This window comes from Rousettus aegyptiacus, unplaced genomic scaffold (genome assembly GCF_014176215.1).
Source record: "Rousettus aegyptiacus isolate mRouAeg1 unplaced genomic scaffold, mRouAeg1.p scaffold_m13_p_3, whole genome shotgun sequence".
Classification (NCBI taxonomy): domain Eukaryota; kingdom Metazoa; phylum Chordata; class Mammalia; order Chiroptera; family Pteropodidae; genus Rousettus; species Rousettus aegyptiacus.
In genome coordinates this window covers 64,380,934-64,391,703 of record NW_023416306.1, presented here as the reverse complement: position 1 = coordinate 64,391,703, position 10,770 = coordinate 64,380,934, and positions in this window count along the sequence as shown.

Genomic DNA, 10,770 nt, shown 5'->3' with positions numbered 1-10,770 from the left:
GTGTATGCACACCTTAATTAAAGAAAACTCAGAAAGGCCAACCTAGTTCTCAATCACCCTGGGGAATCATCTTATAACTGCATCTTTCAACCGCTTTACATTTTAACTCCCTCCATCCAGATCTACCTGATTTCTTATAGCTGTTTCTGTAGGCACTCCCCAATAAACATCTTGCAAGCAAGTCTATATCTCAGAGTCTGTTTCCTGAGGAACTCCACTTAAGACAGATGTTAAACTTAGGTATTTGTTTGAAGAAATTCACAAAACTACAAAATAGCTATCATCTCTATCAGATTGACAAGGTTAAATGATTAATGTGGTCTAGTATTATTAAGGGTGAGGAAACAGATATTCGGAAACTGTTAAGGAGAGTTTAAATTGAGACTGTATTTTTAGGGGGCCATTTAGAAAAATATATGTATTTGAAGTATATACACATTGATTTTGGCAATTCTTCTTTGTAGAATATACACAGAAAATTGTAAATAGGAGTGCAGGTACTGTATATGTTTTTCATTTTAGAATTGTTCACAATAACAATAAATTAGAATTCTATAGGAAAATAATTATTGTTATATCCACATGCTTCTATAATGTAGCAAGAATTACACAGTTACATGATGTATGTGTATATATATATATATTTAAATGTTTATGTAAATAGCATAACCAACTTGAGTAATTTGGTTTTTTTATACATTTCCTGATTTTTAATAAACATTAAGAATACAATTATTGTATCAATAAAAAAAATTATGGCAAATTTTGGGCCAGTATTTAGTTCTAGGCTTCTTGATCTAAGCATCTATTTAAATTATCTTACATGCTATAATGTCTACTCTGTCTTCACCCAGAATTTTATTTCTTGATTAAATTTTATGAATTACAGGTCACATAAATATCAAAAAGGACTCATTTCTCTCTTTTCACAATCTTCTCTTGTCTAATCTTTTCTCCTCCCTTTAATTTTCTCCTTATTCTCCTCTTCCTTCTCTTCTTCTTCCTCCTCCTCCTCATCATCATCATTATTATCAACATCGTATTCAACTTAGACTTCTATCAGATCAACAGCACAGTGGCTGGCACATAGAAAAGTGGTAAGACATATTAATTACGTGGATTACCAGTAATACTGGAATTATTTAACCTAATTAATTGGAAGCAGGGTGGTCTTTAATCAGGAATGTTTCTATACCCAACAATTTCCTTCGAAATAGAATTACAATACACAGCTTGGTATTCTCGGAATGATGCTTTCTTAAATCTCCTTCACACTTACATCATAAGTACTTACTATAAAAGTCCCAGTCACTGCCCGCAGCCATCCAGCAAGAAAATTGCTTATTGCACATATCCTTTGTATATGTAGCTCGCCATGACAAATGAGGACAAGAAAGAAAGGGAGTCAACAACATCAAATTATGGCAGCTATTGATAGAGTAGGATACACACACATAGTTGGGATGATGAAGAAAAAATGCCTCAGCAGTTTTACAAGGATATCTACCCTCAGTCAGGCAAGCAGAAGAGGAGCCCCCAGAGGTTATGAGGCTGGGAAGAGATAGATAGCTTGAAGAGAAAAGTGAAGTGACATAAGAAATCAAAGAATATTTTACCCACAGAAAGAAAATCAATGAAAATGATGAACTGCTATTCAAAGGAAATAAACTGATTATTCCAGTCTCCACAAGAAAGGAGGTGTTGCAGGTAATCCGTCAGGATGAGCAGGACGTTGAAAGGCGAGGAAAGACAAGATATGATCATCTAACTCTCTATTCTAGCATCTCCATCCCCCCCTAAAAAAAGTTAGATATTGGAAACACAATTTAAAATTAATCATTTTAGTGCAATAAAGTTCATTGGCCTGTAATATTTTCTACTTCTCTAGGTTTTTCTTTTTTACTTCATAAATACAACATTTCAAAAGTATTAAACATACAGTAATATACATGAAAATTTAAGGAATAATAATAAAAGAAACAATCCATGTACGTGCCAAACAAATTACAAAGGAGAATTTTATACATTTCTTAGAAGTCCCCATGAATTTCCCTTCCTGATGATATTTCCCCTTTATCCTGCCAGGATAAGATAACCACTCTCCTAATTTATGGCTTAACGAGGTATTTGATTTTCTTCATATCCCTGTCAATTGTAAATATACAAATAAGCAACATATCATTCAATTTGCTGTCTTTTTAACATTTTTTATAAATGGAATCAAACTGCATATATATTTTAAACTTCTATTCTCATTCACCTTTATGGTTTTGTGACCTATATACATATATTATATATAGGCTATTGTATGATATATTGCAATTTATCCATTCAATTTATTATTGAAAGGTGGTTGGTTTGTCTGCAATGCTGCTATTGCAAACAAGAACACATGCTAGTACAAGAATCTAGAGTATGTACATGCTCGGATTTATCACATAATAAAACACTTTTGTGCTGAGATTTTTAGCAATTTTTCACCCCACTGCACTGGCACTGTATGAGAGTTTATTTGTTCTCTATCTATATATTAAAAAAAAGTTATATTTCCTAATTTTTTCCAATTAAATATTCTTTGATATGGTTTTCATTTATACTTGCCTGATTGTTACAAGGTTGAACATTTCCTCATAAGCTTATTTAATATTTATATTTTCTCTTTAGTGGTTTTCCTGTTCATGACTTTTGCTACTACTTTGGTGTGATGTTTCCCTTTTGCTTATAGTTTTGATCAAGCACTTCATACTCTGGGTGCTAAACTTATAAGTTTGCATAACATTTTTTTTAGATTGTAGCTTAGTTTTTTACTCTTTTTCTAATTTCTTTATAAGCAGAAACATCCTTAATTGTAAGGTTATCAAAATCAGAAATCAGAAACCAGTAGCATTCGGAGAGTTGGAGAATTCAGGTTTATTATGGTGTGGACCCAGAGGAGCTAGTTCTCTGACAGACCCAGAGCTCAGCTGCAACATTCCTTATACAGACTTTTTTTGTCACAGCCTGATTGGGTAATTTGAACTCTGGCTGATGCAAAGCTGCAGGAGTTGCTATGGTTGCAGTTACCTTGCCTAACAAGGGCAGGAGTTACTACAGGTTACTGGCAGTTGCAAACTGTTACAAAGCTCAGGAGTTGCTACTGGGTGCAAACAGTTACACAGTTACATTTGTAGCTTAGACTGATCAAAACAAAAGGATGAGTTGAGTCTTTAGTCAATTTCCAGTACAGTCCATGTAGCAAGCACATTTACAGAAGAGGAACAGAGAGCTGATTAGCATTCCTCATCAATCAAAGTTATCAAATGTTTTCTTTACAGTTTACATATGGTGGTTTTGTTTTCTTAAAAAAATTTAAAAACACATACTATTATACAAAAAAAATGCTCCCTAATAACTTTTATAATTTTAGATTCTTTCCTGTCACATTAAATTTTTAAGTGGTGATGTTTGTATATCACTGTAAATAAAATTAATGCAACTGAATTCACATTTAAAAATGGTTAAAGTTGTGAATTTTATGTTTGTAAATTTTACCACAGTAATACAAAAATAAAATCCTATAGATTCAGTCACTGCTTGAAGAGATCCAGAATTCCTCATTCTTTTTCTAAGAGCCTAAATCAAATTTTCCAAGCAAATAACAAAGAAAATTAGCATAGATTTATAAAATAGGTAGAATTTTACCTATTTCTTTTTTTTTTTGAAGGCAGAAATTAATTTCAGTCAATATCACTAATACAGAAATTTATTAGGAAAAAAAGGGGGGATTAAATGGACAAAAGTTTTGCCCTAAACTTCTCATAAAACTATGCCAGATTGGGGAAGATGTCCCAACAACAAATTGTTTCACAAGTATCAAAGCAACAAGTTCAATGCAAGTTTTGTTTCCACTCTATGTAAGAAGTACACATTTTTGACAAATTTAATCTCTATACCTGGTAAAAGTAGGAGAAGAACACAGTGTTGATGGACTATCTAGCTCAGTCTAGACACACCTCTGACTTCTTTTTCAAACCTGTCTTCTTTAATTCTCCTAACACAATTTCACATGCAAAGAATCTAAGGCTCAGAGGTTAAATAATTCATTCAACATCAATTTGCCAGTCTGTATTAGAGCAGGAATTTGAATTCAAGCTTGCCTTACTCCAAAACTTGTGCTATTTCCATTTTCTACTTCAGTATCTCAGAAATATCTATAAAAGTGAGAAGTATAACTGGCATTTGTTAAATGTGCCAGGTACTTCACTAATCTTATTGAATACTCACAATCACTCTACTAGGAACCTGGTATTAATTGAATTAATGAGATAAGAAAACCAAGATTCTGTAAGTTAATTGTACAGGCATATGTTAGTGTAAAAACAATTTAGCAAAATAATGCATTGTGGTAACTTTTTGTTTTTCTTTCTTTCTTGTTTTTCTTATGTGGCATTTGCCTCACCACAAAGTCTCTTTATGGTCAATTTTTTTTTCTTCCTCTTGCCTTAAGGATGGCATTTCTTAAAGTAAAGACACAGGAGCAGCTGCATTGGCTTCAACTGGAACCTCGTTAGAAAAGCAAATTCTCAGTCCCCACCTAAGATCTACTGAACCTTAGAGCTAAGCAATCTGTGCTTAATTAAGTTCTTGGGTGATTCTGATACGTGGTAAATCTTGTGAACCACCAATGAAGGGGAAGTTTCACTGTGTACTGGATCAAACAGAAGTTGCTTATGAACAAACTGCCTTCCCGGCTTTTGATTTCCAGCAGCCTCAACTCTTTGTTAGGATAGAAATATTCTCAACACTAGGAATGAGTGAAGTTCTGAGGTTCTGCTAGCTGTGGAAACCCATGACTCTTTGCCTCAGAGGGAAATGAAGAATCCCTTTTTGGTACATGTTTGCTGTAACGGTTTAACTTCACTTTCGAGGCTCCACAATGGTCATCAAATGCATCAGAGAAGTAGAAAAGCTACTAGACTTTAGAACCACACAGGCTTGGCCAGTGCTAACTATTATCCTGAGGGCTATCTCTCAAAACAAATAGATCATGATGCAGGCAGGGAGAAAATGAGAGTTCTATAGACTGAAATTCAATGAATTCGAAAGTAGCATGGGATTCAATTGGAATTAAAGTAATATAGAGTGAAAAGTTTACACTTTCAAATTTGAAAAACTCATAGATTGGTTGCTGCTTTTTAAAAGAAGGCCTAAAAACTCAAGATTATGTACAGAAAATGTTTTAGACTTGAAAGTATCTTTCATGTGCAGAATTAAAGAACCTAAGTTGTCCAAGTATTACTCTCTGTTAAGACAGGTTTGGGGCAAATATTTTGTGGAGGAGATACCTGGGGTGAAGGGTACCTTTGAGGTTTGCCCAATACTATTACTTTTGTAAATATCGGACTCACTGACCATTTAATTTAGTTACCCAAGAAATAATGATAATAAAAACTGCTATAATGGTAATAATAACTAAAATCTTTGAGCATTTTCAATGTGAGGCATTATTTTAAGTGTTCTACATTTATTAACATACTTAATCCTTACTACTAAATTATAGACTACTAGATAGCAAAGCATATTCTTCCTTATTGGAATCAAACGGAAGTATTATTACAAATACACATGAGTAATATTTTAAGAATTGTTTTCACATTCTTGAGTCAAATATTTACTTATTTTCTCAGCCTATAATCCATATATACTGACAGCTAGGAAGTGATGAAGAATTCAAATGTGTTAAACTATTTTGTTTGAATAGAGCTTAAAATGTAAGAAAAATATTCAAAAATTTAGCCAAAATGAGTCAGGACAGAGCTGGCTGTTAAAATGGAAACAATTCAATGTCATCAACTCTCCAGTTATCAAACGTGAACTTGTCAGTAGCAAAAGAACTTAACCCATTGATCCTACCTGGTGACTATAACCTAAAGACATAGTACTATGTTTTCTAAAACCAAAGGTAGAGAAAACTGGTTGGATAATAATTTATTTTTCTGATTTCTCAGTTTCTCTATATTTAATGAATAATAGTAAATATCAAATTATTCACTTAAGGAATTAATTTTACTCAAAAAGAGTAAAATCTCTTAAAACAGAAATTGTTCTAGAAAATGGAGATGTATAGCCGATGTGATTATAAATCACATTAATGAAACACAATAATTTGGAACAAACCTTCGATTTTAACTAAATTTCCTGTAGTCATTAAAACTAAAACTATGAAAGGAAATATGAGAAGTGGTAGATGAGGTGTTGTTCGACAAGTGTAGAATTTCAGTTTTGTAAAATGAAAACAGTTTTGAAGACTGGTTGCACAACATTGTACATGTATTTAATACTGTAGAACTGTGTACTTAAGAATGGTTAAGATGGTAAATTTTATATGTGAATTTTACCACAACTGTTTTTTAAATTAGTAAAAAAAAAAAAAAAAAGAAAGAAAGAAAAAAGAAGCTGCTGCCTTATACTTGTATTGGTAGTAGGAACCACATTTTCCCAACTTGTAAGAGTACCAAATAAAGCAAAAGTAAAAGTGGGAAAATTTAATCAAAATTTGTGTACCAACTATTCACAACTTGCTCTGGTAGGTATTATTGGTTTTATACATATATATATACACACACATATTTGTATATATATATACACACACACTTACACACACACACATATATGCGTGTATATACATATATATACACATATGTGTATATATATATACACACACACACATATATGTGTGTATTATACATATATATGTGTGTGTATATATATTCAAACAAAATATGTATATATATATATGTGAGTATATATATATATATAGTTAGAGTCAAAACATTTGCCCAATATAATATAATTTAGTAAGTGTTCTAATTGATATGCAAACAGTTTTGGGAAGATGCAAGCTTTCCTATGGCAGAGTACTTTTCAAAATGTCATGCCAAATACAATTCTACCAGATCAACAAAGGTTTATATAAGTAGGTGCTAAAAAAAAAAAAAAGAAAAAAAAAAGAATATTACCCAGTTGAAAATTCAGTGATCTTCAAACAGCATTGATCTTACTGATACTAATTATAAGTCTCATAAAGTTAAAATCTATCATGAGCTTAGATATGTAAGCAGCCTCATGTTTGTCTCCAGGTTAGCAATTTCATTCACTTCATCCTAAGAAATATATATCCCACACAACGAGGTAGGAAATACACCACGACAAATTCAAATCGTTACTTTAGTACTTGTTGATAATAGACAATAGGTTTAAAAGCAAAGATGAATCTTCTCAGTGAAAACTGGTTTCATCTCAACATAAGTACATGTAACATTGTAGGTAAAATAGCATAGGCAACTGTGATAATGCTTGCAGTAGAATAAAATGTGAAGAAAATATCAGGGAGGGAGACATAGATACAGAGACAGAGATAGAGACAGAGACAGAGATATCTATTTCTACATATCCTACTACCATGTTCCCTGTAGAGCTGAGTCAAAGCCTGGTCAGTAGGAGGAATGATTGGAATGATTGTTATCTTTTAATGTTTTCCAAGGGCAACTCTGGACTGAGGTAAAATTGCAAAGGTGAAGCCAGTCTATCTCCTGCCTCTGAATGGAGCTAAAGAGGTAGATATGTGGCTAATGAACTCAGGATAACTCTCATGCTTGGACAAATTTCCCCAAAATAGTGATTCCCACTTGCACTACATATGAATGACCATGGGCTGAGCTTTAAGAGCAGTAGTATTCAGCAGGGTGACATCAGTGTTTCTATAATATGCAGCTCTAGTTACTAGTTGCCAATAATGACGTTTGCAAATTACCTAATTATTCTAAAATGATTAGACTCAGTTATTTGAATAACGTAAGCTCACAAATATCTAACTTGCCTGGATTAGTAGCTTGTGAGCTAAGTTGTATGTGGGCATGATGTACCCAATAGAGAGTGTAATGCCCATGAACCTCAAAGACAAATGTCCTCAGACTTTTATGGTGAAGACTTTCTCAGGAAGAATGACCTAGAAGTTGTGAAACCCCACATTTTCTCACATTCCAGTTGAAAAAGAACTTGATAACAGTGGTTTCACTTATAAGGAACATTTTGGATTATAAATGTATTTACTCTAGCCACAGTGTTACAAGTGATATATATTTGAAATGTAATATATATATATATATATATATATAAAGTATTACAATTGTAGATAAAAAATATTGTCAATGCAAATATTTATGTATGAAATTGTTAAGCTGAAATTAACCTAACAATAGTTAAAATTTTAAATCTAGTAGCAAAAATAAGAACACAATTTTAAATAAAATTGAGTATAAATTTGCAAGATGATATTGAAATTTAACTTAGCCCTCAAATCAACACTAGGAAAAGAGAAGCACATTTCCTTCTCCAACCTCCTTCTTTCCTACCTCTGACTGGTACTTCCCACTGGACAGTTGAAAGTCAGAGGCCAATGGAGTTTTGTTGAATCAGTCCATGGGACTCAGCTCCTCAGGCACAAAGCAGGGTAGAGAAAGGCAGATTGTGAATGTAGAGAGACAAAAAATAGAATGCTTAGCACAAATATATATGGTACTTTTAGAGTTTCAACAACCCTTCACACAAATCCATTTAACTCAAACAGCCTTTAAGATAAAGCAGAGATAAAGAAATTTGAAGTTCAAGATTTTTTAGTTTCTCAACACTGACCATTTATATGTGTGCATGAAAATAGGAATATATACAAGTTCAATAACCAAAAGTAATCTCTCAAGGTGATCTGATCATAAATTCTCAACTGGGCAGGTCATGGTGGGCAGTCATACCCCAGGCCTATAACATCTTTAGTAAAAGGTTTTATGCCAGCTCTGTACATTATTCTTGTGCATCTGGGTTAACACACTTTGAAATGCCAAAAGTAATCATCTCTTCCAGACCATCCTCAATGGAGTACATTATCTTACCCTATAGCTCACCTCCCACCTTCATAATTTTTCTTAGGTTTCCTCCTTAATTCCAAATGTATTAAAAAAAAAAAAGCTGCAGACATTGTCATTCTCTAGAGCATTTGAAATCTTGCTTTCCAGCATGTCATCAGTTTGGTTCAAGTAAACTCATAAAAATTCTCTACAGGTTTATATGTTTTTTTTACATCAGTGTGTGTATAATAAAGCCAGTAATGAAATGATCTTCTAATTCCATAGTTGGTATTTTTTAGGTAACTTAGAGAAACCTAGATATAAGAAAATCTAAGTAGCTTAGCGAGATGCTTTGGAGCTATTACTCTTCTTTCATGATGGGTCTTGAAAACATCAATGTAGAACTGGAGTATGTATTGAAGACAGAGCTCAAATAAATCTTTGCTAGTCACATCCATTTTTTTTTGATGGTCTAAAGGATCATACAGGTCCTGGGAGTTCCTTGTCAATTTTTTAAGAGACCCATTAGCAAAGTACCTGTTGAACACACACAAAAAGTATAGTAAGAAACCTAACACTCTAAAACCTTTCCACAAAGAAGGAGTTGCATTTGAGTGGTAAAATTCACTTTTGTTGTATTAATGAGAAATAACTGAAGAAATTTACAAGAGATCTCAAAACTAAAAAGCATGTCCTCTGTTTATGCACAACAATAATTCTAGCCAACCTCTTGTACAACCTTGTACCCTTACATAGTTTAGAAAGTCTTTGATTCAAAAGAAGTCACATTGCCTAAAGAAAAAGGTGAAATTAACAGATCAATGAGAATCAAAATAGTAGGTACTGTTAAAATTAGGCTGTGCCACATATGTTCTTAGAATAGCATTAGGAGGAAGAAATGGTAATCCCAGAAAGATAACAGACTTCAAATAAAACAAGCCCTTTAAAAAACTTTTGATTTGTTTTGTTATAGTATGTATGATGTATAATGTTTTGAGATGTGCATTTGAGGCACAAGTATAAGAAGTTTGAGGCACACTGACAAAGTTCAAGAGCTTAAATGATAAGCCAGGGCAAGTTCATAAATAATAGGAAATGAGAATTATTCCCCTCCTCATATATTCTAGAACTGGATCCTGAGAGTAAATCTCTTTGAAGACAGTTCTGCAGGCATTTTGCAACTTTAGAAACACTGAGTAGTATATACATTGCATTAACCAAGGTAGAGAATTGCTGTTTTTTAACTGTACAAGATGCTTTCCATATAGGTGCTATATCATTCATACGATTTGTAATAAATCTTTTGTATTCGTTCTTCACAATAATTTATCTGAAATAGAAGCCAACACCTTCCAACTTTCTAAGCCTATCTATTGAATTAATTCATGAGCTGGACTGAAAAAAAATGGGCCATTCTTCACTACCAGGATCATGAATATTTTAATATCTGAATAAAGTTATAGCAACTTAACTTTGTGGAGATGACACCAAGAGAAAAACATCTGCACCTATAAGCCAGAATTCCATCAATTCAGCAATAAAAATATGTTTAGAACAATTCCCTAGAATAAAGTTAGACTTCCTTAGCATATAGGACCAGAATAGGGTATGTAAAAACATAAGTGAATAATCCCAGACTTTTGGAAACTTGTGGGCTTTTGCCAACCACAATGATCTGACAATACAAAAAAGACATTAGAGAGTAATTGAATTTTTCTCTGTTTAACTTTTTCAGTTTATTTTTACCAAAATCAGAAAACATAAAAGAAACAAAACATCCACAGAAGAAAAGATGTGTAAAAATATGTGTAATATTTTAATAAATTATTACTTACATCATTGTTTTTCTTGGTCCATGGAAAAAATGGGCAATTATCTGTAACCTAAT